At 41.3% G+C, this 26,455-nt stretch overlaps 1 protein-coding gene across 22 annotated transcripts in view; it reads left to right on the top strand.

Moving 5' to 3' along the window:
- Positions 1–26,455, top strand: part of SOX5 (SRY-box transcription factor 5) — a 656,593-nt gene that overhangs the window by 171,875 nt on the left and 458,263 nt on the right. The window lies entirely within an intron of this gene.

Here is a 26,455-nt window from a genome sequence, read left to right on the forward strand (position 1 = left end):
GTTGGGCAAGCATTGAAAAGATAGGCAAAATTGAATGGAAAAAAATATTTTCCTAAAGTTCTCTTGTTATAGGTAGGCTAGCAGACAGGGAGAAGAAATTTCCTTTTTATTTTCAGTATTCTAGGTTTCAATCTTAAACCAGGACTGTGTAGTTTTATTTAAAATAAATTGTTTAAGGGATACTGTTGCTGAAGACGTTATTTGATGTGACCAGGTTTGGCAAACTGCTCGCCTAGTGTGAATACGAGTCTTTCCTGGGATTTTAGAGGAAAAAAATCTGTGCTCCCTCTACTCCTGGCTGTGGGACTGAGGGTGTGATTGTGCACTATTGTCTTCCCAAGCTCTTACGCAGGTCTGTCTGATGGCACTGGAGCTCCTCAGAGTGTCCCCAAGCAGCAGTAAAATGAAGTCTGGCTATTGCCTGGCTGGTTTTCCTTCTTGATTTGAGAACTCTGAATTCTAGCATTATAATTAAAACAATGATACGAGTGAGTAGACTAGCTGCAGACGAATATAGTGTGGTAAACCTAAGCAGTAAACTACGAGTAGAACTGCAGAGATTTTCCCTGTTGCAGCAACAGGTTGCTGTAGTTCCTCCCCATTTCTTTTAATTTCTTTTTCTTCCTCCCCTAACCACCATTATATAGTCAGGTAGAAGAGTAAAACAAAGTTAAGAGAGTGAACGCTTTCCCCCTGCTCGATAGCAGCTTGATGTTTCCAATGGCAAGTGCAGTTTTGTTCTCAAGATTGCTGATACAAATGCAGTATTGTCCCACTCTGTTACTTGGTCCCTTGCTCATAGACTCAGAATTACACCTTCTTCCTGTACCTTTTCCACATACATGAGCTTTTATACTTTCTAGCATTGCAAATCTGGGAGAATAAAGAGAGTCCTACTCCCTGCTATGCATTGTCTGCACAGCCACCAAGTAAATGCCAAGCATAAGGCAGATTGTGGTTATTGCTTATACCTGTGTAACAGCGGTGGAGATAACTGCGGTTGGGAATTGGAGAATTTCAGGACAGCTGGAGTGCATAATATGGACAGGAGAAGCATATCGTGGGGGGTCTTGTGGAGGACAAGCATGGAGGCAGTCATAGTGAACCTGGGCTTTGTGGTCTTGCACCGGGTTCTCAGCAGACACAGTCAGAACAAGCGCTCTGAATCCCTCTGCAAAGGTAAGGAAGGGAAAGCGAGTGCCAAATACTGCCATCCCGCAGCTGCTTTTTGGTGAGCAACTGCAAACTTTGGGGTAAAACTTGAAGAGAATAATTTCTTACAGTCCAGTGTTTTGTGCCTTCCTCTTCAGAGTAGGGTACATAAGATGAGGACAATGTCTTGACTGACAGCTGGGGAGCGCTGAGTCCCCACCCTTGGAAAATTAGGCCTCCTTGCAGCATCCCCCAAACTAAAGCACCTGAAGCCTCCAGCTGTTTCCGAGTCATTGGACGGGAGCCTTCCGAAGGAACAGGGAAAGGCAAGTCTAGCAACTGTAAGTTGTGAGACTGGAGAGCCGACGGCTTCTGATTTCTACACCTTTGAAAGGGTTAATGCTGAGGTGCTCTATTGTATTAATGATGGTTGTCTCTTTGCAGAGCCCGTTGGGCTCTTTCAGGGGCCTCTCAAAACAATGAGTGCAGTGAGGCTGTTCTGTCTAATTACTCCAAGACAGGGATGCTAAAGAGGAATTAATGACAGTTGACAAGTGCAATTAATAATTATAGCAAAGCTGGGAGTCATGCAGCAGGCAGATGACAATAACAGGGTAACTGTACATGACAGCTTTCATCCGTTCCTTCCCCCCCCTCTTCTTCTTTCTTTTACCCTTTAATGTGAGCTGCTGCATGCAGCTGGGCCACGCTGCACTGCTCGCTCCGAATGAGAAGGCGCTGAGATCTGGTCACTTAGGTTTGGCCAATTTCTAACCCACCTCCTCCCCCTCCCCCTGTCCCCAATCCCTCCCTCCTAAAATAATAATAATTTTAAAAAACCCCAAAAAATTACCAACAGCACCAACTTAGCAGCACAGGCTTCTGTTAGCTTTCACGGTCAGGTGTTGACAAGACTACTTAAAATTCATGTTGGGAGATTGGAAGGAGAAGGGGACAGGGAAAGGCAGCAGCAAGCTGGAGTTGAAGTGGGATTTCCATATCAAAGGCCAGGCCTTTGGCTCTGAATGGTAATTAAAGTACCCAGATTTCATCTCCTTGGTCAGCTCATGAAAAGGAAAAAAAAATTAGAGAGAGGATTTTTTCACTCCCTTTAGACTATAGTACAGCAAGCAGTAAATTAAATGAAAGTTGAGCTAAAAGGTGCCTAACGCTTCAATCTTTTGCATCTAATAGAATCTATGATGTTTTTAAAGCATTTATTCAGTTCACATCTTCATCTTGCTGTGATTATAAAGGATATCATGTCTGCTTACATTTATTGGGCACACATCTTGGCCTTCCCAGGGTTGTAAAAGGATTTCACTTTGCATTATGTTGCTGTTGTGCTACGGCCTTTCGGCTTAAAAAAATAAAAAGGGAGGGGGAAGAGTGTGAAAAGAAAGAAAAAAAGGCACATTTCTGTGTAATTTCTAGCTGGTCATTGTAGGAACCACTAACAGTGAGAACCAAATAAATGCAAATTTAATGAGGCATGGGGAACTAGTAATGAGATACAACAGCCCCTCACCTTGAGGTTGCTTGTTCAAACCTAGACCATGGCACTGTTGAAAGTGGCCACAAACCAGCAGTCACATGGCAGTAAATGTGCAATGTTTTGTCTCCTTGGTCCGGTTCCTATTAGTTACGTAGTGATGAATCAAAAGCCCTGCTTGCATGCGCTGGTAGTCCCTCTTCAGGGACCAGGGCTGCATGCTCTCTGGATTTCCTGCCCTTAGTGCGGGTCATGTTCAAGTCAGAGTTACGCTGTAATGTGCGGCGTCTTGCCCTGAGCAACTCCTTGACTGACCTGGTTCCGGGTCTCCTGTAGACGTGCTGAGGTCTCCAGTCTCTGGAGCTGTCGGTCTGGCCTTTTGCTGACAGTGGGTGAAGACTGAGGGTTTCACGAATACTACTGGTATCCCGATGTGCCCTTCAGTTTCTCTTTAGATCTGGTCTTGACAAGCAGTTTCTTGACACCTCGGGTTCCTGCCTCTGGGTCTGCACCTCAGTAAATCCATGGTTGCTCCCTCTTTGGCTGAATGCCCCAAGGGAAAAAGCGGTTTTGCTCTTTTCACTTCTGCTCCATAAATAGAAAAGACTGAAACCTTAAGTTTCAGGGGCACACGTGTATAATTAAAGGTGACCAGGCTGGGTCTTGTTTACTTTGGGGCTGAGTCGGAACCTGCTACAGGTCACTGCAAATATCTCTCCTGACCCCACTGGATGCTGAAACTCTGAAGTATAGATGTTTTGCTGCATTTTCCTGTAGTTACATCTCCGCTAGAGCAAATGTATGCCTTTTGACATAACTGTTTTGGTACAAGACGTTATAGATGTGGATGGTGCTGATGGTGTCCCATTTGTATGAGTGCAGATGCTGTGATGGAAGGAATGAGAAGAGCTCCTTGAAACAAAACATGGAATAGTTAGGATCAAAATTTTAAAAGGGAGGGAGGAGAAAAAAGGCAAATTATTGTTGCTGTAACAAACAGCAATAACTTAGAAATGAGACAAACCAAATGCTCACTAGACACAAAACCATCTCGAACTTCAGACATTTTAAAATCTAGACTTGTATTTTAAATGCTGAGATTATTTTTCTTCCCACCCTCCCCTTTCTTTCTTTCTCTTCCTTTCTTGCTCTTTTCCTTCTCTCTTCCTCTCTCAGGCACTATCTCCTTTTTTCCCCCCGTCAGCTCAAGTGCATCATTTTCTGCTATTGAGTTTAAAAAACTCTGCTGCAGGGGCTCTGAAATGAATAAAAATGTAATCCTCAATGTGCCCATTGTGCGCTCTCATTTGTTTTTGCTGTATCGATTTATCAGTGGAGGGAAATTACTCGCTGGAAGAGAGGATGCCAGTCAGAATGACATTTATTTCATAGTACAAGGAGGCTCTCCAGCGTGTTTCCATGTAACCCAGATATTGGAGCTGTAAAAGGGCTTGTAACAAGGTTTAGTGCTATGATTAGATCGTGTGGAGCACCTTGCTTTCATAACAACAGGCACTTGGCTGGAGCCACGGCCTCAGGTTATGGTCAACTTTTTTTTTTTAATTCCTTTTTCCTTAACACAGAGTATGTGGCTTGCACCCCAAAATACTTCTCTGTTCAAAACCCAACCATGCAAACTTGTGAAATCTCATTTGGTATTTATAAGTGTCTTGAGCTTTCATGTCACTGAGTTAAAAAGAGAGAAAAGATAAAATATTTACTCGTTAATCTTTTTAGCTTTGTGCTTCCTTGCATTTCTAGTGAAATAACCCCATGATTTTAATTCACTAAAGCAAATCTTTTCCTCCAGTGATTGTAAGCTGCACTTGCTCAAGGCGAACAATTACCTGTAAAAATGAGGCATGTTCTTTACCCAAAACCTGCAGTAGGTATATACACGTTACAAATAAAGGTGGGATTCAGGAGGCTGAATCCTGGCCCTGGGGTTTGTGTCTGGCTGCTGTTGCTGGATAGTCTGCGCTGAGGGCTTTGCTGTGTTGACTCGTGTCTGGTGTCTGTCGAGCTCAGCAGCCCCTTTTCAACAGCATCCAAGGTCAGGTGGTTCAAAGGAAGATCCCCAAGCCCCAGAATCAGTCTTCCTTCACAGGATTCCTCTTTACCAGATGGATGTTGCTTTATTCTCCGTAGCATTTTATGTACCTTTGGAAATGTCCTATTAGGAAGTATTCTTAAAACTCTTGATGTATTTATGGCTATTTAAGAACTTGTGTCTGGAAATAACCTACTGGATTGTCAAGCTCTTCCTCCTAGCATGGATATTGATAGCATATAATCTTCATTAATTTCCTGTGATTTTATTTATTGTCATAGATATGAAATTGCTGCTAACTTCTGTACATCTGTAGTTATCCCTCTTTGACTTATTTGGTCATGGGCTTCAGTGGCATAGTATAGCAGGGAGCTCTGGGGGTGAAACCTGCCCCATAAGCTGGGGACTGCTCCTGCCCGTCACAAGCACTGGCGGGAAGCCCAGTGCTCCTGACCATTGCAGGAACGTGGGGAAAAAGGCAGTAGGAGGTATGGGAAGTTACGACTGTGTTGAAGACTGCTTGATGCTTTCCATCCTAAAACTCTCTTTTCAGCTGTTTATGTCTTTGCCAAATGATTTCAGCTTTGGCTGATATTTTCCATTTTGGGTGTTTGCCTCAGACATTTAAAAAAAAAAAAAAGAAAAGAATTTTTCAGCCAAAATGGCTCAGCTGTACCCAAGCTGAGAGAAAAAATAAGTTGTTTTGCTTTTATTAAAAATATTCTTCCCACTGTCTCGATGGAAAGCTCAGCTCCCAAGTTACAAGTCTCTGAAATGCTGAATTTCTTATATCTGGTAGTAACTTTCTTGAGTGATAAAATTACCCAGGTTTACCTAACCCGTGGAGTTCTTTGCTAGACTGTGAACCTGCCGGCTCACATGTCTCTGTTGCTGCCTTTCTCTTTGGGGTGGTGACTGGGTAGTAATGGTTAGGATGAGCTTAGCTACAACTAGTTAGCCCATCTGCCTCCATCACTCTCTTCTATTTTAAACAGAGGATAATGCTGTTGCTGCAACCGTATCCAGCTGAGCTGCATTTGAGCCACAGAGTTAGCTGAGGGTCTTGCTAGCTAAGCTTGACCTAAACTGAACTGTTCCTTTCTAGTCTAGATGAGATGTGTTATTTTCCTCATAAAGTTCAGGTCAGAAATAGAGAGAGAGCAAAAGGGAAAGAGTAGTACTGAACCGTGGAAGAGAAAGAAAATTGAATAAGTGCCTGGCAGAAGCAGAGGACAACACTATTGCTTTTGGTAAAGTTGGGAGCATGCATACAAATGGGTATGATGGAACTTGTTGCAGCAGCCGGAGCATGGCTCTTCCCTGCGGTGACAGGCGCCTGTTATTTGCTCCAGACATCCCCTTCTGTGGGCAGGCATTGAACCTTTCAGGAGAGAATAAATTGCAGATTTCCTTTTTCTGCCTTACTGAGGTAGCAAATGGCAAGTGCGACAAAATAGGAATGCTCGTTTGGGGAGTAAGAAATGGAGTCTGTAAATATGTGGACCTGAGGAAAGAAGGGGTCAGCACACCAAAGACTACGAGGAAGATGTGAGGTGGGCTGAAATAGCCAGAAAATCAGCTAGGCAGCTATGCAAGCCTTGAAGTCTGATATTGTTTAGGAATTATTTGTTTTGTCAATACGTTGGTTGATGGGAAGGTTGACTTTTCTTTTTCTTTTTTTCTTTGTTGTCTGCATACCCAACCAGATATATTTGGAATGAAATATGGATTCTGATAAGAAGAAGATAAATGAAAAAAAACCTAAGTTTAAGCGGTGTTGTTATCTCAAAATAAATGCTTCAGTAACATACAGTCTAAAGTTATTTAAGCATATGGAAATGTATGTAAAATCAATATACTACTATGTCATTTTTTGCGTCAGAATCAGCGTGTGTCTGTGCTGACAAAATGGCATGCATTACCTTTCCCCATCTGTTCAAAGCACATTTAGTAGTGCTTTGAAAAGCTTTTGCAAGTCATGACATAAATACACAACTGGATGGTGCAGTATAGATAGAACAGCAATCTAGTGAAGGCTCCTTTAAAAGAAAATTATTTTAATCCTTTTCAGGCAAGAAATTAATTTTCAACCAAAAAAAAATTGGTTTTAGTATAGAAGTGTAGTAGCATTTACCAGTCATATCCACGTTAAACATTTCTCCCCACCACTATATCAGAAAATATCTTCCAACGTGGATAAAATCCAAAATCAATTAGTTCAGTTTAAGTTATTGCAAATTTCATTGTTAGTTTTTAAAGAACATCTTCCAGATTGTCTCTAAACTTTGCATGAAAATTAATTTAGTTAGAAGTGGGAACACTTGCATATTCCAGACTAGAGGAGCTGAAGATTTGCAGAGATCACCAGTAAAAATAGTACCATTAATTCCCACCCAGTAGTACCTGAGTAGTTCTTCAAATGTCACTTTCTTTGTCATTATTGTCTTTTTATTGGCTTTTTAGCAAAGCTTCTTGTACTATGATACATCGCAAAACTACACCACTCTCCCTTACCTGATGAGTGTTAGGTGTCCACCCATGTGACTTTATTGATGATTCTAAATTTATACAAAAATTCTCTTTTTAAGAAGTGACTTCTGCTCATAGATGTGCAGAAGGCTGAGAGGTACCTCACTGTCTATATGCTATCCTAAAATATAGGACTCTCCTTACATGCCCCAGGTGATTGCCACTTCTAGGACAGAGCACTCTCAATCTTTTAGGCAACCTGCAGGACCACACAATTTTGAACTTATCTATGGTTTCCTCCTTATGTGTGTAACCTGATTATAATTTCATCTGTCAATTCATGGTTTTTCTCTAGCAAAACTCCTGGTAAATCTCGATGTATGACAGCTGGTGGTATGCGATCATCATGTCCATCTACATCATCAGAAGGAACGGTCGATAGGCAGAAGTGAAAGCCTGAAATGAGAGCTGGTCAAAGAGTTTAAAATAACTATTCATTTGTGAGTTGTTGTTTTTTTGTTTGTTTGATAGACTGCAAAGCTGTAGAAGTTGCGTAGAGCAAAACCTTCAGGTACTAGATAAATGCTTGTGGAATAACTGTTTTTGTGGAACCTGGTGAAGGACTAGGAGAAAATAATGGAAACATGAACAAGTAAATTATTTTTGCAAAGTCTCTCTTTAAAATCACAATGTAGTTTGAGAACCTTCAAATTATGAACAGAGTGGGGGGGCCAAAGGGAATTGTAGGAGTGTGCCACTAATCCAGTTCTTCCTACAGCAGTGGCCTTAGAATAGACCTCACTAATTTTCTGCCTCAAAACTAATGAAATTAAAAGTTTTGTACAGGTGCAAATGGGTAGTAGCTATTATTGTGACTTTTATCTTCTTATTCTTTGCTTATAATGGTGTTATATTTGGAAAGTATGTGGAACAAGAGCCAAAAGCAATGCAAAGAACTTCCTTTTGAAACAAAATTAGAACCATTAGTTGGAAAATCTCGCACTGTGATGTTTGTTCATCTCTTCACCATTGCTGAATTTTGCTTTCACTTGCAAGTGTGAACCAGCAGATTAGACACTTCCAAGGGCTCATTCACTGTGAGGTTTTGCAGGTGATTTCAGTTTAATGCAACCAGATAATTGTAGCCCTGGGGCTTGGCTAGGTTATAAAGCTGCTAATCCAGACAATATTATCCGATCACATGTTGTGCTTATATGAGAGACCTCTGCCTTTAATAGTCTCTCCCCGTGCTTGTAAGTGTTTTTTTTTTTTTTGTTTCAGCAGCCCTATAAAAATGAGACACAGGCTAAGATTAAGCTCCTGAACAAGTCACTGGAGTTATGCAGTACTCTATTATATTTCTCCATACATGAAATACACGTACAGCATATATCAGCTGGTTCATGATGCTAACGTGTTTGTTCACCTCCGCATTTGAGATGGTAAGGTGGTGGGCACTGACAACTCTGGAAACTGAAGTCTGTATTTAGCTCTAGGCCCACGTGTAGCTGAAGCAAATGTATGGCAATGTTTTATAAGCAGTATTGTCAAATTGTCAGAAAACAGATATTTCTGTTAAAACAAATATATTTATGTATTTGTCAAAACCGAAACTTTTCATGGCAATGCGCTGGTTTGAAAGAAGCTTTTTGGGGGAGAGAAAGGAGGGTGAAATTACGTATCAGTCTGAAATCTGGACCTCTCATTTGGCAATGTTGTTCGCTCACCTCTAATGAAATTTCCATTATTTCATTTCAACAGGAACGGTTCTAAATTTATCATCCAGATCTTTGAAACATAAGAGATTGATACGGGTCGTGTAAAACCTTAGATGAAAGCTCAAGCCTATCACAGTCTGTGCTACAGGAAAATAAAGCACACTGTCCTGATATTGGTAACTTCATAGCATTGCTTTGGCTGAAGATATAAATGGAAGGAGAGGCTCTCTTCTGGACCAGCCAGCAAAACATTCTCCTTAGTTTTGGGTGAACGGCTGTGGCTGGAGTAAGTAAATTGGAAACTGGGAGGAGCATTGGTAAGACTTGCATCATAGTAATTTGGCCTGTTACAGACGCAGAGAGATCTCTGTACTGCTAATTTTTTAAAGCGTGATGGCTTCTGATTACTCCTTTGCATGCCACTCATTTCTCTGTATGTTACTTGAGCAAACGCGTAGCCTGGCTGTGCAGGTCCATATGCTGAGGAATGAGGCGGAGTCCTCAGCTTCTTGGAGGACGGTATTGGGCTGAGGAGCCCGTCCTTAAGAATAGGAGTGCTGGGCTTTTCCCTGGAAAAGTTGGTTGTACCATTATTCTCTTCTGTGTCGTATTAGTATTACTAGATATTACATACTTATATAGCTAATTTCAGCTTTTTATCAACAAGTGTTTGTAAGAGACGAACTATCAGAGTAAAAGGAATTGGACAGGATTGATCAATTTACACTTGTCCTGCTTTGGAAAAAGAAAAATAACAGGCAATGAGAGCTGCGCCCCTCATTTGAGCCTGCTCTGGTGTTCATTTGACCATGCTCTGAGCTGAGTCAACTTGATGAACTTCAGCCTTTGGCCTAGCGTCCCTCCTGCTTCCAAAATAAACTGGAGCATAGAGTGCCTGTTTCAAAACGCACTGTACTGGCATCCTGTTGTCTCAAGAAATCATGATGGCAGCAGAGAATTACTGGGGTGTAGGAAAAGTCAAGTCACTTGGCTGTTTTGGACTTCTACCAGGCCTGAACTAACTTCAAGGAAGGAGGAGATACGTAAAACTAGAAGGATTGTGCAATACTACAGTCTTTGGATATCTGTTTTGATAATTTTTTAGAGAAGAGGAGAAGAGAGACCCAACCATTTTCCCATAAAATTTCTGTTAAATCTATTTCTTTTAAAAGTTAATTTAATTTCAGGCAGTTGTGACAACGACTGTCTATAGCATTCACTGTGATACAGTCTGGCTCCGATTTTGCAAAGGCTTTGCAAGTTCACATGTTCGTTTATGCATCTGAATAGTCCCTCTAACTTCAGCAAGATTATTGATGTGTATGGAGTTACAGGCTTGCTGAAGTCTCTGTAAGATGCAAGCCTAACAAATAACACAGGTTTTACACTGGGGAACACTAATGTCAAATGTGTAATTAAAAATCTTCAGGACAGGCGACTTTCTGAGCACGTGCGGTATCCTTTTTGTGAACCTCAGGATCTCAGCTGGTTTTGGTGAAAAACACAGAAAGCAATTAGCTTGCATCTTAGAGGCTAATAATAACTGAACCTTTTGGCAGATTTTGTGATGGGATGATTTCCTCTCAGTGATATAAGCCAAATGAATTAATAAAAGAGATTTTTAAAAATCACTCATTCTAACACAGTCATTTTGCTGTCAGAGGTGCACAAAAGCAAAGAATTTGAAACCTGGAGTCTGCTACTTTGCACTTCAGACCTTTTTGTAAGGATGAATTTCATGTATTTGTGCAATGTTAAAGCAGTTTTCCCTCTGGAGCTACGATCTAATCTGTTCTGCTTGAGATTTTAACAAATTTCTTAAACTGAATCCTCTTTACTCTCTCTTTATAAAATTTGAAGAGATTTCTTCCACTTCAAAAGTAAAGGTCCAAACTTAAGATAAACAAGATGAGCAAGATTTGGTTCTAATTCGGGCAGCGGGGGGTGGTGGTACTTGCTCTTGAAATCAATGATGTCTGTTTTTCCCCAAAAGACAATGGTTGTAAGCAGGTTTATTGCTGACTGCCTCCTTAATGTGCTTCAGCTCTCACCTGAAGTGACCTCCTCACTGCTGCACCAACTTGTTCAATCCCTGCAACCGCTCAGTTTTTGTGGCCTCTCTGAGCATCACCAGAGAGAGAGCAGTGCAACGAGAATGGAGAAAATGATGCCTGCATGCACACAAATGTCACAGTCATGTGCATGGATGAGTCCAATAGCTTTAAACAAAGGAAACACCAGTTGCTAAAATGAAGGCATGGGAACCCTCTTTGTCAAGAGGAATATGGACACCCCAGTAATACTAATCTGGAGCTGAGACTTGGTTCCCAACTTTGCCACAAGCTTTCACGGCTGACCAAATGCAAGATGGGTCATGTGCGTGTCTAACTGCCAAGCGTCAATAGCAGCATTACTTAAAAGGAGAGCAGTAAGAATGGGTGTGCTAGGTGGCGATGCAGCACTTGAGTGATGCTGCAGTGATGTGGGCCACATTGGGCCCCAGACACAAATGATGCAGTCATCCCTGGGGTGCCAGCTGGGTATCTGGACCCCACTGGTGGAGGACAGTGTAATCACACACAGTAGTCGTGACAGCAGTGCTTTCCAAATAGTGAGCAGCAGTCCTTGGGGAAGAAGCAAGAGCTTCTGAAAGAGAGAAGAGTGAAAGAGCAGGACATGTACTCCTAGATATTTCAGTTGAATTTAGTTAGGCTTGAGCGATATGGAGGCAACACTAGAGAGTGGTGCCCACTACATGAAAACTCAACTATGATGCGCTGGAATGAGATGCTTCTGGAAAAGAAGACATCACTTTCCCCTTTAAAAATGTAGCTGGCTTTCTAAAGCACCCAAACAGGATATCAAGTCCCCCAACCCTCTGTTCATCTTATTTCTATTTACCATCTCTGGAGCTAGCTAACGTAGGACAGTGCTGAGACGCTAGTAATGGTATCAAAGGACACTCCCTCACTGTCCCCTGCCCTCATCCTATGGTCAGTCAAGCTTGGTGCCCTGGACCAAATGTCGGGGAAGTTTTCTGTGCTTCTCTCCTACATAGCCAAATGTGCCTCATGTGCAATTGGCTTTTTAACTGTTGTTTTGGTCTTGTTAACTGTAAGCCTAGCAGGTTTTGTCTGTCTCACTGAACTGTAAAACACATGCTGATTCTTCTGAACAGGTAGCCTAGAAACCGAATGTTTATGCCTCTTAGTTTTAAAACATAAATAATAGTATCATTTGATCTTACCTTTGAAAAAGACTGACACCTCCACCATCATTCTTCTGAGCAACCAGAAAATACTGTAAATGCTTCATCCTCACCTGGGGCGCGTGTCCAGCCTTAGGACTCCTGAGCCTCTGTCCCTGTTCCCATTCCCTAGCAAAAGCAGTGATGTGCAAAACATGGACTGAAACTGTTGCTGCCTAAGGCCACTGTCTAGGCTGAGAATAAATCTGATCAGCTGCAGACTCGTATTTTTCAGGGGAGCCTCTATTTCTTCTGTTCTTTTTCCAAGGGAGACGAAAGCCCAAGGAAATGTTCACAGAGCACCTCCCAGGAGGATTACTGTGTTCCCTTCAGCTGCTCATGCTGCACCCATCCCTGTGCTCTCTGAGGTCTGGTGATTTCGTAGGTGGAGCTGTGGAGTCTTAATGCAGGGCTCTCCTCGAACGCTGTGACTTCCCTGTGCCTTTTCCTCTAGGCTTGCAATGGAAATGCAATGCTGCTTTGCATCCTGGGGTTTAGGCTTCATGAAAACAGCCATCTGACAAAGCTTTTTTTAGATGAAAGGTGAACTGAAGCAAATTGTCATTTGGTGCTCAAGTCAGTCTCTCAAACATAGGCTTATAATGCTAGCTTAGGTGTTTTAGGGTATCCTGTCTTGCCTCCAGGTGGCTTTCCAGTAAGATCCCAGTCTGGTGCCATGCCCTTGTGTCCAAGGGGTAGGCACAGGTCAGCTCAGTGAAGTCAAGGGCAGTGTTTATCTATGGAACCGCTGAAGAAGCTAGCTACTAGTGCCATTGTGGCAGTGTGGCGCTCTGCCTGGCCCCATTAGCCTCACTGCGAGGCCAGCCTTATTAGCTGGAGCAAGTGCTTTGGAAATGCAGTGAAGTGCAGCTGGGTATCTCTGCAGAGCACTGTGTTTGGCTGTGGGTCTCCACCCTGAGATCTTCTCCTTGATCTGAGGACACTGGAAGAAGCCTGTTAAACCTGGCCCTTCGTTTTCTGATGGGCTGTTGGTGTGGTGCTCACTGTCACCTCACCTGGGTGTCCCTGTCCTAGTGCCGTCCTCTTTCATTTTGGTACCCAGTGCAAGTCTTGCCCGCAGTGCTCTACCCTACCTGAAGCTCTTTTAAAGAATAATAATAGCCTGCATGGAAGTGGGTTCATAGAAGTTAGAGATCGGCATAACCTTTTGCTCCTCTCTGCCTGTCTCTTTCAAGCAGCTGTGAAGAGGGAAGATCTCCTCTCCTCCTTCCCCACTGCCCCTCTGCCCCAGCTCCTTCTCCTTCCTGCCTGGGAGTAAACAGTAGATGTTACATGTATTAACACCGCGCTCTAACACAATGCTCCTGGGCGTGCTCTGTGTGCAAGTGCCTGGCAGCCGTAAATTAATTAAAAGTAGACAGAAACCCTAGAAAAAAAAGCAAGTTCCCTTCCCCCCTTCCCCCCTGCCCCTCTTTTCCTTTCTCTCTCTGTGGGTAAATAGCTAATTCCTTTGTTCCTTGCTGCACTATTTCATTTCTGCCATCATTGTCCTCATTGTTCTCCGAAACAGGAGGGGTCTGGGCCAGGAGCAGCCAAGGTCTTGGCTAATGACGGGAAGTCTTTAAAGTTTGCGCTGCATTTCATCTTCTCTGTGGGAGTTTTAGGACGCATCCAGTGTTTGATCCCCACCGTGCAACTTTGCTTCTAGTTAATTAACAGATCCCCATTACACTCTCTCATCTGCAAGCACATGGGAGGCCTATCAGGAGGTAATTCAAGGCCAATCTGAGTGATGGCAGAAATTAGAGAAAACGGTTGGTTTAGGGTTCTAATGTTCAGGAATAAAGCTCTCCCTTTGCAGAGGTGCCCTGTAAATTTGGGCTTGTTTTGTTGTATCATTTTAAGTTTTTAAGTGATCTCCTTTGCAATCAGGTTTCTTTTGGGGGTTCATTTTTTTAGGCAGCGTAGATGGGAAGGCAGTTTATTTGTTTTGCTGCTGCTTTGCTGTGCTGGCAGCCTTCATGGTGTACGGTTTTGAGGGCCAGTTGAAACGTTATTAGCAAGATGTTTTCACCTTCCTTTCATTCCCAGCTTCCCCGTTCCCACCAAGCCTATTATACAGGTTACAAGTGTCTTATGGCAACTTTTTTAGTGTCGAGTAAAACCACCACAGGCCTCCCAGCTGCAGAGCTTTGTCAGGCTTTCAGCTAAATACTGCATCTCTCAGGAGTGCAACCTTCTGTCGACTTTGAATGTTTAGAGTTGTCTGATATTTCCCCCCCTTCTTTCCTCTTCCCCTCCCTCTTCCCCACCCTATGAGCAATGACCCCCTTTAACTAATGAATTAGGAACTGCTCCTGCAGTTGCAATTCTCAGTTCAGCACTTGGCAATGAGAATCAAACCAGGGCTATTTAGTGCAGCGTTAAATGGCCCACCACATTAGCCCCCTGGCATGCTAAGCTATTAGGTTGTTTTACTGTTGTTAAAGTTACATTTGTTAGGTGGAGTTGCTGCTCCAACAGAAACTTGGTAATGTGGGAAGAGGCAGACAGCCCGGTGTCTTGTGGTTGTATTGTACGGGTACAAGAGACCAAAGTTTCCCCCTCTCTCCATGAGGCTATTACAAGAGGAAAGTTTTTAGCTTTGTTGCAATCGAGCAGTCTCAGTTGACCATTACACGGTGGCAGGGAGTAATTAAATCATTAGTGGTTGCTTACCTGTTCCTCGGTCAGTTCTCGGCTGGGCTGCGCAAGGTGGCAGGGAGCCTCCGGCACCTTGGGACCTCCAGGTAGTATCAAACTTTGCAGACCGTGTCCTCAGCATCACGGGCTGCTGCTGGTACATTCACCTGGTCCTCTGGGCTCCTCACCACATCTCAAGGGAAGAGCTCGTGGGCTTGTTCTCCGTATGCAGATGTTGGGCTGATGTGAGGACCTCTGAACAACTGCGGCTGCACAGCATCCCCCTAGAGGCTCCTCTAGCCTGTGCATTGCAACACAGTGCAGCCCAAGAAATGGGTCTTTCTCAGAAATGCTCCAAAACTCCCTCAAAAGAGGCTGTCACAGAAGAGGGACTCACCATTTTCTGCTGTGAATGAAAAAGGGGTATTATTTTGATCTTGCATTCAGGGCTGTCTTGAAGGTTCTGGGCACAGTTCCTGTAGGTGCAGAGGATGTGTATCACACTGGGAGGCGGGATTCACCTGGCCATGAACTTAATATACAAGTGTGGAAAATGAACTAAAAGGTGTACGCACCTTTGGTTCAGTACAGCCTGCTTGACTTTCCAATGCTCATTCTGGGTCTTTGTCTAAAAATAGTATTACTTGATTGCTTATTTAGGGAGCCTGCTGTCTTATACTCTGAGTGAATATCTAACTAAAATCTTTAAACATATATATACATATATATAAAAATAAAAATTGTGCCACGGGGTAGAACAACATGCACAGGGGAAAAAAACCCCAGAAAACAAAATAGGAAGGGCAGCAAAGGAAATGATTTAGTATTTGAGCATCAAATACCAGTTTGAATCCTGACAGGGTCAGCACAGCCTTCCATGTTCCTGATTTCCCCCCAGCTCACTGAAGGTTTTATGGACAAGAGGTGAAGTAGTGCCATCCTTTTGCTCCAGTTAGGCATAGATGTTCTGTGGAGCCAACTGTAGGTGTAGGAGTTTGCTCAGCTCCCCTGAGTGATGTCTCTTTTTTTGGGGGGGGTGTTCTTTTGTTATTATTGTTATTCTTACTCACATTGCAGCAATTTGCAACCTCTCCTTCCGCAGCAGCAATACTTCTCCATTGCTGGATGCAAAGATATTGTAAAGCACTGACTGATTCTTTGGGTTGGGAAGGGGAATCGATGCACCAATGTGAAGTGTCATCATTGTATTTGATTTAAGCGTAATGAAATGGGCAGCGCATACACAGTCAAGGCACCCTGTTGCTGATGTGACTGGGATAAACAGGGTCCTCAGCTGCTAAGCAGGGATGCTTGGATGTGCCACAGGGTTTCAGAGAGAATCCCCCTGCAAAAGGAAGTGTGTGCCAGTATTGTAGAGTGCTTGTGCCAGCCAGCTTGCAGGGTTGATTTGGCATTTGGCGTATTGGTAGCGGCTGCCAGTGTGTGTGGTGGAAGGGAAGGGAATAGACAAGAAAAACACATAGGGGTTTAAAATAAAAATGTAAAATTATTTGCTTTGTGCCATATGGACTCCAATATTTTGACAAAACTAAGGCCAAAATTAATCATGCCAGGTTAGAGTTTTAGTTCAAAAACATATGTATAACTGTCCTCCTGAGTGTGTATTTGAGTTACCATTTTCATACAGAAAAAACTTAACCTTTTCAGTTTCTTGTTCTCTGCTCCACTACCAATTGCTTCACCTGGGTAAACTTTTCCTAGTGTGTGAAAGTTTAAAATAATTTTTGCTTTTCTTGGTAGCTTTTTAGTTAAATGTCAAAGATATTGTTGATTTGCTTTTTAAAATCTTGTTTTGGAGGAGTTTGTTTTCTTTGTCTTTTCATGGAACTAATGGATTTTAACAAAAGCTTGTGTCCAGGCTGGACTGTTTGGTCAAAAAGAAATGGGGAAGGGATAAGAGGATGAGGGAGGAGGAGTAACTAGGACTGCTAGAAATGGCTGGAGAGCCTTTATATGGAAAGTGGAAGTCTATCACACCAATCCTGGTTGTTCTGACTAAGATGGTGTCACCACTGCACCTGTAGTGTGGGGATTTTCAAATCTGGAATTTAAGTTTAGCACTATGGAATGTGGCCAATCTATGGTTTTTAATTTATAAAGGAACCATTCAGAGTATCTACAGTAATAAGACATTTTGCACAATGTAAACCATCAAATTTTTCACTATTGGTTTTTCATCGAGCACCCAGCATCTTTTTTTACCCGAGCATATGATTCAGGCTTACCCTGTATTAGGTCATTATTGAACAAGCTTGGCTATGCATTGAAGCACAATACTGTTCTGCACTAGTGCCTGTTGTGGACACTTTGCTTCACCACTAAAAATGCCATATGTAGTCTAGATTAATCCATTTCAAAAGCAATGCTAAAACGTACAAAGGCACTCCTGAAAAGGAATAAGGATGATTGCGGAGCGAAGCTGTTCTGTATTAGTTTTTCAGGGCTGGTCCGTTATGTACACAAGTCCACAGGATGACATCAAATCTTGAAAGATCCGGGTTTTATAGAGTTCAGGTGTGATTGAATCAGGTATTTTTGCTCATCTCACTATAGAGATATGAGACGGATATGAAATTCAAACATAGATCTCTATCTTTTTAAAGTTTGGAAATGTTCTTTAATTCATGTGAATGTAAGCAATACTATGACTATCTGAGGACAGTAAATACATCTCTATCTGTGATTGATCTCAAGATCAGCCTATCTATTATCATAAAGCTCCTCCTTTGAGAGCGGGAGGAGGTGGGTGGAAATTTGAAAGAACAAATTTAAGCAACTGGTTTCCTTTCACTTTTAAAACCAAACAGTGAGAGAGGCATAAAAGAGCCCCAGTTTGGATGATAACGAAACGTTGCTTTGAAGTTCTAACTAAATTGCATTTCTTGTTCTCTGCTGTCGCCTGCAAGACTCAAAAAAATTGGACAAGCAATGATTAGTACATAATAATGTATGTTCAAATAGCTTATGGTATTATGAAAACAAAAATTCAAAAGGCCAATATACTGACAGTTAAAATCTGTCTAAGGGGCAATAGGGGGGAACCTTCACAAAAACAATATGCTGATTGCATGCAGCTACCCTGCCGAGTCAAATCTTAAATAAATTATACATACATAGCTGTACTGGAGCTGAGAAATGAAGCAGTTTAAAATGTTCCTGGTTCTGTGCTTTAGGCAAAGCCTATATCCACTCTGTGTCCTTAATGCATCAGACGTGTGGTCTGTTGGTTTGGGTACCCTGCCACAGTAACTGGGCAGTACTGGGTGCTTCAGAGGCCAGTGGAAAAATCCAGCTTTGTGCTAGATCACATATAGGGAGAAGTGTGGGTGATAAACAATCTCTCTTGATTCTTTGACAAGGAATCCCTTTCTCTCAACTGCACCCCACCCCCAATATCCCCTCCACCCACTTGTAAGAAATCCTGATGAAGTACTGAAATGTTGCATATTTAGGTATAGCTTTTTTCCCACAGAAACAAATTTATGCATCCAAAAATTCAGTTTCTAAGCAGCTGAAGTTCTTTAGAAATTTGGGTCAAATCTGATAAGTAATTTCAGCCAAAATAAAAATGAAAATGAAATTCTGAACATCGAAATTATGCATTTCAGTACACGTGAAACAAAGCATTTTGATTTCTTGGGATTTCCAAGAAGACTCAGTACCTGTATTGCCTAGTGATGAGGACTGCTCACAGGCACGTAGGAGATCCATGTTTTATCCTCTTTCTTCCTAAATGGAGGAAAGGTCTTGAATATTGTTTTTTCCTCTTCTCACATTCCATTCTTAGTCTATATATACGTATGCTCATGCATACACATTCATGGAGGGAGAAATAGAATAATTCCGTAGGTTTGTGAGCAGGCTGATCCCTATGAAAACAGGTAAGCAGGGTCTACTCCCTATACCAAGGAATACGTAGGTGCTTATGCAGAGCTTCAACTGGAAAGACTGGTAAGTAGATCTCAATGTAGCACTGGTTAGAGCAGCTATTAGGATATGGTGCACACACAGATCCTTGCTCCGAATCTTGTTTAATTTAAATTCAGGTCCTCCTGATCTTGGTGAATACTCTAATCCCTAAGACGCGATGGTAAGGAGAGTTTGGCGGCAGCATCTTGATCACAGGATCTACTTTTAAACTGCTGGCAGTACCTTCTTTGGCCCAGCAAAAGTATCCTTTAGCCACAGTTATTTGTATAACTCCACTTTCAACAGTGAAAACTAAGGTTTGGATCTAAGCTAGCAGAAATAGCTCAGAAACATTTAATGAACGATAAGAGACTTGCCCAGGTTTTGTGAGTTTCTTGGGATCAAATCACACTTCCTAAACATCAACCACTCAAACCCCAACATTAAACAAATGTTCAAAGAAAATTTTATCTACTACTCAGGAGGTAATGCAGTCTTGGTCTTTGACTAACAGAATCAATCAAATCACTAATTGTAAACCTAGCACAAGAGGACGTCAGCCAAGCACGCTGCTGCTCTAAGTGTACTGTCTTGATACTCTTGCTGTTCTACCAAAATCCCCTTCCAATGTTTGAGATCAATCACAGGGAATAAGAGCAAAATTTGGCCCTCATTTTTTGGCATAGTATTGATTACTTGCTATCTTTTTATCAGTTTTATTTGCTAGAATAGCTACTTTTAAAATAAGTTCAAATAGTATATTTCAACATCACTTAGGCAGAAACAGAGGGTAATGTGTCTAGCTTTCAGATAGCTTATTACCATTCGAATACTCTGTAGATAAATTATATTAAAAGAAGAAGAAAAAAAAAACCTGTTTCGGCTTCTGACTCATTCTAAATGGAGACTTAGCTCTAAGTAATCAAAATTGCTTTGGTTGTGCATAGCAGCATTAAAAGCCTTGTCCACTAATTGAGTGAAGCGGCTCCAGCGAAGCAGCCTTGCCCCCTCATTATGTGATCTTGCAAGTGCTGTTTGTCATCGTCGCTTGCCGGTCTCAATCTAACTGTACTGCTGGTGCAAATTAACGGTAATTCGTTATGACACACTGTGTCCTTCCAGTGAAACAACAATATGGATCTTGTACCACCTCCGCCCTTCTCTCCTTTCCTCCCCACGCCTCCCAGATCCTTTTCCCACCTCAAGATAGCACCCCTGACTGACTTAGCCTTCCAGTTCCTTCCAACTAACTGGTGTGTCAGGGTGTATTGCGCCTTGACTGATGGATAGCACCCCGTGCTCTTCTGCTGACAAGTTAGAGAGACATGTGTCAAACAAAAGGCAGCACTTTCTGGCGGCTCAGGCAGTCTCAGTGCTGATGGAGGACTTGAACTTCAGGGGAAAGCTGTGTGTGCACACGAGTATGATCAACCACCACCTTCAGCAGCTGCAGAACCCTACTGACAGCATGCTCCAGCAAGCAGGAAAGATCAGTGGGTAACAGTTTAAAATCGAACTTAGCTCATGTATGTGGAGTTTTGATGGGTGACTACTGTACTTAAAACTGTTGGTTATTATTAAGTTGTTAAAATTTTACTTCCGTCCTGACTGCAAGAAATGGCCTTAAGAAAGAATGCATAAGTTGGGGGGTCAGAACACAAGAAATCCATGCCTTGCTTTTCCCCAGATTTCTTTGTCACTTTGCGACAGATGCTTATGCTCCCTTTAATAATAATCTCTACTTCTCATCTTTTGGTTATGCTGTCCTTTTAAATTACAAACTGTATTGTGAGGGCTGTCTCTTGCTTTGCACGTATAGAGAGGTTCCTACAAGGGAGCCCTGATTTCAGCTGGGGCTTCTGTCCCAGATTCTCAGCTGGTGGAAACTGGCTGAGTGCCACTGAAGTCATTAAGTATACGTTAAAGGTCTATGGCATATCATTGTTGTTATTTGCATTGCTGGAGAAGAGGGATCTTCAGCTAGTGTTATCTTATAGAATTAACGTCCAGTTCTCAAAGATGTGCAGTCTTTTCTCACTTCAACTATTTTAATTTTGAATGAAAATGAACAATATTTACATGAAAATTGAACATTTTTGTTTTGAAATATCTGCTTTGAAACAAATATTTATACTTCTAGTAGGGGAAATTGTTGAAGTTATCTGCTGAAGGTAAATTTTTTTTAGGATTTTTCACATAAAAATCAACCCACTGAAATTTCTCAATTCAAAAAATATTTTGGGGAGGAACCAAGAAAAAGAGGGAATTTCAGATCAGACCGTACATTTTTTTTCAAAGAAAATGTTATAAGAATCCAGAACTGATTAAAATCAAGGTTGTGGCTCTAGGTTCATCCTAACTAACATTAGGCACTTATCTGAGGTCACTAGATTTTGAATGTTGGCGTCTGAGCCTGCCATTGTGGTCAGCACAGAGAGATGTTTTTCAGCAAAAATGTTTCATCCCTCATTAGGCCTTTATGACCCGTAGGGCAGTTAGTCCATCTCTGCCAGAAGGATCCTGGGCTGACTGTGTTCTTAACCCGTGCAGTTGAATTTAAGTTGGGTTAGTCATCGCTTGCCAACAGGTCATTGACTCTGGAATGAATTTTTTTATTGATACTAAAAGGTCCACAAGATGATCTATTATCATTGAAATATAATGTAGACCCATCTACAACGCTGTTCATCAGTAACGAGGTTAATGCCATTACGCCTGTTCCACAGATGAGAAACCTGAAGCAAGGGAAATGACTTGGCAGAGGTCAGCCAGAAAAGACGTGTTTCCGCCTCCACCCATACCCGCCTGCCCACCCCCCCACGCCCACCCCCCCAGTCTCATGGTATTTATTAGGAGAGAGCAAAAGCAAGGCTTTCTCTAACCTTAAGTCCTGGAGTCATGTTTTCATCTGTTAGACTTTCAGTTAAATTAGTTCTTTCCCCAGTGGATTTAAAGCTTGAAGATGTGATTTCTAACAGTTCAAAGCCGAGTAAATAATCTCCACAGGAGTTTGTGTATAAAATGTCACTGTACCTTATTGTTAATTGTGTGATTTTGGGGTTTTGAAGTATGCCTGACAAGAGCACTTCCAGAATCTACTGCATCCTAAAATATCTCTCGTGGTTGCATGGACTAATTGATGTGCAATTGATGTAAATATTTGGGAGGCTGTGTCTCTGCGGATGTGTCGTAAAAGAGGAGGAAGTCAGGACTTCTGACCACAGAGAGGAAAGGTCAGTTGCTGCCTTCATGTCCCGCGATGCACTCAGTTGGCAGCACCAACACCAAGTTTAGCTCGGGGATCTCTATGCTATGTTGAAATAATTTTTCAGATATACAGCTTATATAGAACTGGTGATAAAGCCAAAATGACTGTTATTATAGACACTTCAGGATCAATACTGGAGGTAAGGATGAATACTCAATCAAATGATTTTGGGGAAACAAAATAAATCTTAATTTTGCTTCTTCAGAAGGATAGAGTTGTTGAGATATTTAACTCTTTGCCAAGCATCTTATCACCTCTCCATTGAAAGCAACAGCAAAATCCTGTCTGATTTCAGTACAGCCGGATCAAGCTCCAGGTGTTGCAGGGCACTTGCATACTCAGTGCAAAGAACTTTAGGTTCTTTGAACTGGGGAAAAATATCTTTAATTTAGATTATATATAATCATTTTTTATTACACCTTTAACTTGGTTAAGTATAATCAGGTAGCTATTGTATAATTTAAATGGCCGGTGATTGTTATTTGATAATAACAACTCACATTTATGTAGTGCTGTATATCCCAAAGGGATCCCAGAGGACTTTAAAGACTCAACAATAAAATACACAACAAAGTAAACATTAATTACAATTACACCATTACTAGAAAATATGAGGATATTAAAAATCTGGCAGTCTGTGGCTTGCTTCTGCTCCCATTTGAATTCATTAGCCAAGCTCACCCAGAGTGCAAATGGATTATTAGTGGTTCTGCCATATCTGATTTAAGAAATTTTCTGTACAAGTATTGCAGTGAGAGCAAAGGAGGGGAGAAAAAGGTGTAAATACCCTTCTGAGGTTGCCTACAAACTCAGCTCCACTCATGCAAGTGGCTTAAGTTGGATGTTATTTTTGAACTCAGTTGAGCCACATGAATTCATCCCTCTCTTATTCAGGCAGTAGTACTGTTTAGGCTCTGTGAGGCTGGGTCCTTGTTAGCTGGGAGAAGGCTAAATAGGTTATCTTTCAAATGCCACATGCCTGCAAATCAGAGTGGGAAGTCATATAGTGCTTCGTACAACCTGTGCTTTTTTCATATATAAGCCTTGAAATACTTCAACCCTGTTATTGTCATTCTTGGATTATCAGTGTTAACACCTCACTGAATTGAACAGAGCAGTTTATTCCTCTTGAGCTGCTCTTCCCATCTTTTGTTAAGTTCACATTCAAATTTCTTCACCGAAAGTGTTGTCAAGCATTGGAACAGGCTGCCCAGGGAAGTGGTTGAGTCACCATCCCTGGAGGTATTTAAAAGATGTGTAGATGTAGCACTTAGGGACATGGTTTAGTGGTGAACTTAGCAGTGTTAGATCATTGAGTCCAACCGTTAACCTTAAGGATCTTTTCCAACCTAGATGATTCTATGGTTCTAAATGTCCAGCTCTGTACTTTTTTTCCTCTTTTGTCAATGCTGAAGAAAAAGATGAAAGCTTGAGGGATGATAATGTGTTCTACTGTAGCATCTCAGGTAACAGTACCCTGAAACTGCAGGTGGGAACTGGAGACCTGCTGCAGTAGGCATTTCATGGACAAGTTACATGAAGTCAGTCCCTGCCTTTGAGAGGTCACTATCTAGGACATACAAAACACAAAAAAACCTAGAATCCCAGAACTGTTTGGGAGGGGAATCGCTGAAATGATGGGACTACTTTCAGAGTACGGTCCACAAAAATAGAGTCAGGAAGCGTGATGCTGTCTTTGTGGATGCTTAATATAGGTGGCTTGTTTCGTGCCATTTCTTTCCTAATGGGTAATAAATTCTAGCCTAATCTTGAAAGATTGCCCTGAAATCCTCTTGAATGATAAAGTTTTTTCAACTGTTGAAACAAGTTGTTTGTTTGCGCCTGAAGTAAAGATACATTGCTAATAAACATAAATTTGGGGATGTTCGAGAGTAAATTACTTTTATTTTTTTTACTGGTTTGCAGGAGTTCTTGCCCGTCAAGGTGGTTTTCAGTTTCTGAAAATGTTCACTTTCCCTGACTTTTGGTCACAACATATGAAAGCACCCTACTTCAAATAATTTCTTCTTAAAATCATAGTTCTTTCTCAATCTTAGAGCTTTGCTTTAGTTTCTGTTTTAACACTCTTAATCATTGTGTGAAAGTTGTTTGCCGATACTGTCTTGTTTTTCAGACTTGTAATGAAGCATGAGGGATTTTTACATTTTGTGGTGAAAGTTTTGCATGGGTCTTACTGTAAACCTTTCACAATGTCTTTAAGTTGTTTATTTTTGGGAGATGGAAGAAAGGGAAATGGTGATTTACAGACAAGTTTTCTGCTCCATTTCCTCTCTGCAGCAGATGATAATTGGCAAGTACAAATGCTGTTACGCCCAAGACACTGAGCTCTAATTTTTGATCCTAAGTACACGTACTGTAGGTAGGTACATTACCAAACCTGTAATCTGCAATAAATTTGTTACAATATAGTTAAGAGTCTAATCTCTGAATGAAGTTGAGCAAACATGCTCAGATAAATATCCAGGTGGAACCTTCTGAAGTTCCCTCCCACAGTGTTTTGGATCATACCTCTCTGATCCCACTGCAGCCAAGCGTTGGGAACCAAAACGCATGTAACTCCCAGGGAAGTGCTATAAAAATGTTCTCTCTGAAATTGTATTTAAGAACACGTTGACATATAATGATAACAATGTCACTTGCGATCATTAGACCTTGCAATAGGACCCCAATCTTTTCAGTCAGCAGTGATACGCAAACTAATGGAAGAATGCTAAGCTGGACAGTGTTTTGTGTGTCATGCTATGTTTGACACAACCCTGTTATAAATACGCATATATGAAACAGAAATTCACCCTCTATAAGGGAAAGTGTAGCTTTCTGCTTACTGCTCCACAGCACTGTAGGAAATCTCCCTTTTGTTCTGGTCAAAGTTGCCTTACGTTTTGAAAAGTCTGGATAGATCCTATTAGAAAAGAATCCAGTCAAGGACATCATCTTCTATCAAAACAAATCAGTATTCTCCCTTAAAGAGACTTTTTAAAATTATTTTGGTTTTATGAACTTAAGAAAAAACTGTAAACCTGCTTTTTGCCTTTTTTTTTTTTTTAATGGTCTGATTATTAATTGGAATTTAAGGACTGAACTTGTAATTATTAATCAAAGTCTGCCTGTGGGAGCAGGAACTAGACAGAACCTCACGTTCCACTTATTTAAACACAAATCTCTACAATTTGAGATTAAATACATTTCTCTGGGATACTAATAGTAACCTTCTCTTCTTCGTGCCTGTAGGCCGTCTACTAAAAACTGAAAAAATGTGTGCCTGTGTGGGTGACAGAGATGTCACAAAATGTTACTAGCTTTGTTGCAGATATCATTAAAAATGGGTGGATTTTGTGGACTAAACATGGAAACGAAAGGGAGACTGGATGGAATTATTCTTTTTATTTGTAATAAAACCAGATAACGTTCAAGTCATTTGAAATTCCCAGTGGTAAGGACTTAGGTACAATGTGATAATTGCAGTGATTTTAGAAGGAAATAAGAAGTAAATAAAAGGTAAGAAGGATTAGCTCAAGCCAGAGCTTTAATTTTTTTTTAAAGTTTGTGGTTTTAGAACAGAGGCAATGTGTACATGACATAAGGAATGGCACTGCATTAGCGAAAGTAGGTGTCTGAAAGAAACTAGTCTGTGTTGGTGGGAGCATGAAACTGTTGAAAAGAAACTGCTACTTTCACACTGTCATATACAAAACTCACGATGAGCCTAGCAATGAAGTGTAGAGAAAGTCTCTGTTGTTCGTCCAAGAAAAATACTGCGTGTCTCCTAGTACAAGTGGCTCTGGGTTTAGTTTTTGTAGTGTTTGGTATCAGTCTGTAAGACTCAGAAGGAGTGATGATCTAAATGAGAACATGAAAGTCTTGGGGTTTTGTTACAAAAACTTTTTTTCAAAATAATTTTACAAAACACCTTTAAAATGTTGAAGAAATATATTAGAACTAATCTCAGGAGTGGGAAATAACTGGTAATTATTATTATTGCAAATTTTATACAGCATCTCCTTTGCATGTTTATAGCGTACAGAAAATATAAATCATAGCTTATTAGTAGTCTTGATTTAGAGCTCTCTGTTTCCTCCCCATATTGGATAAATCTCCTACTGATGGATCAATCATTTAATCAATCTACTAATACGGCCTTCAGCACTATAGTATCTGAGTGCCTCCCAGTGTTGGAACGCTCAATAATGCTTGGTTTTTCTCCAGTTACTCTGTACTCCTTAATTTGATTTTGTTCTTAGTTACACTGATGTAAATCTAAAACTACTCCATTGATTTTGATGGAGCAAGCCAGCATTTATGAGCCTGAAGAGCAGAATCTAACCTTCCTCTTGCAAGTCCCCAGCTATTCTTAAGTTGTACTAATAATATTTCTTGAAGTCATTAATCTGCTCTCTCATTTATTCACCCTGTTCCTGCTGCATCTTTTTTTCTTCTGCTGCTTTGGGTGTGATCCAAAGTCCGC

The sequence above is a fragment of the Larus michahellis genome, chromosome 1 (genome assembly GCF_964199755.1).
Source record: "Larus michahellis chromosome 1, bLarMic1.1, whole genome shotgun sequence".
Taxonomy (NCBI): Eukaryota; Metazoa; Chordata; class Aves; order Charadriiformes; family Laridae; genus Larus; species Larus michahellis.